Raw genomic sequence first — 1578 nt, 5'->3', positions numbered from 1 at the left:
TATTATTAATTTCAAAGTATTATTATTATGGTTATTAGTATTATTATCATTATTATTAATATTACTATTATTTCAAAAATTTATTATTATCACATTTTTCATATCTTAATTCTCAGTTCATTTCAGACCGAAATTAATTTGGTCCGATACGAATCTCGTGATTCCATAAAAACATTCAAAACTCATCAAGATTCAACATGTTAAACCTAAAATTCACAAAAGTCATTCCATAATATAAATCAAACATCAATTTAATGAAAACATGTCGAAATCACCAAGAATCAAAGGAAATTGAATTTTTCGAATTGAACTTGATTCACTCACCGTTGAGTTCCTTTGTCTCTTAGAGGGTCGTGGGTTAATTTTGGATTGAGTTTTTTCTTCGCCCGACTCCGTTCGTGATAATAACTAGAGGGAGTTTCAGATGAAGAAAGTAATGATTTCTTATGAGAGAGTTAAAGAAATTACAGGATAATGAGAAGGAAAAGAAAAGGAAGGATATTTTCTTACCGTTCTTTGATCAAGTGCTTGGTTGTGAGTTTCTGCTGGAGGAAGAGTTAGAGTAAGGGAGAGAGCGCAGAGAAATTAAGAAGGAGGAGAAGAGGTAAGGCATATAAAAAGAAGAAGGAGATGACGTTGATTGGTGGGTGAGTAGCATAGGGGGTGGGGCACGAGAGTGGGTGAAGGAAACATGGAGACATGTTTTCCCCTTTTTTTTTCTTTCTTTATTTGTTTTTTTTTAACGTTTTATGGGATGTTACAAAAACGCATGCTATTCATTGACCAACTAACCATATTTATTATTATGATAAATGTATTAGTCCACTACATTGATGATTGTTAGAGAATGGGGCAAACGAAGGGCCAAAAAAATTTCATATTCCAACGGCAATTAGATATTAGTATGACATTCAAAGTTTTTATCTACTTTCCTATAAAATTATAATTATTTCTTTACAAATAAATGATTCATTAAATGTTATAACATATACGTTGCATATTATAAAATTTCTCTCTTCTCTCTTACTATTTAAACGACAAAAACAAAATCAGTACCCATGTTAATTGATTTGATCGCAGATGTCATATCACATTAGTGTATAAGCCATAATTTTCCCTTGCAAGTCCAATTGATATAATATCATTGCGTTTTATTTATTTATTTTCTATTTTCTATTTCAGGAACCAACTTCTTCGGACGCTTGACAAACCTTCTTCATCAACGAGATTGAAAGAAATGGTTCACATGGAGAGTTTTGTTAATTGCAGCTGGATTTGGAATCAAGTTGTCATTTGTTAGCTATCTAAATATTCCCGTTCGGAACAAAATTATCAACTTCACTTCTTGAGAGTCCTTCGCAAAAGGATCTTAACATAGATAATTGTGTGGCTCTTCAGGTATGATCCATCTAATTACGTGAGTAAAATGTTTCTGAGTCTTGAAGCATAATTATATCCCTTTACCATTCAATTAGTCATATTCAGGGGTTCAAATGCTCCATTTTTTTTTTTCAATTATGATGTTTTTTTTTAAATTTTTGAACCGTGATGTTTTGAAAAGGTGCATTTGCAATGGAC

General features: G+C 31.5%; 1 protein-coding gene across 5 annotated transcripts in view; it reads right to left on the bottom strand.

Moving 5' to 3' along the window:
• Positions 1-702, bottom strand: part of LOC104815240 — a 10069-nt gene extending 9367 nt beyond the window's left edge. For 4 of the 5 annotated variants that reach the window (XR_772057.1, XR_772058.1, XR_772056.1 and 1 more), the window contains exons 1-2: positions 511-702; positions 325-408 (exon numbers count right to left, since the gene is read on the bottom strand). The gene's annotated coding sequence lies outside the window, so the exon portion shown is untranslated. The remainder of the gene's footprint in view (positions 1-324; positions 409-510) is intronic. The other variant, XR_772059.2, reaches the window with a different exon arrangement.
• Between the last annotated feature and the right edge of the window lie 876 nt (positions 703-1578).

Source organism: Tarenaya hassleriana, unplaced genomic scaffold, assembly GCF_000463585.1.
Source record: "Tarenaya hassleriana unplaced genomic scaffold, ASM46358v1 Cleome23, whole genome shotgun sequence".
Taxonomy (NCBI): Eukaryota; Viridiplantae; Streptophyta; class Magnoliopsida; order Brassicales; family Cleomaceae; genus Tarenaya; species Tarenaya hassleriana.
This window is presented reverse-complemented; position numbering and strand designations above follow the sequence as displayed.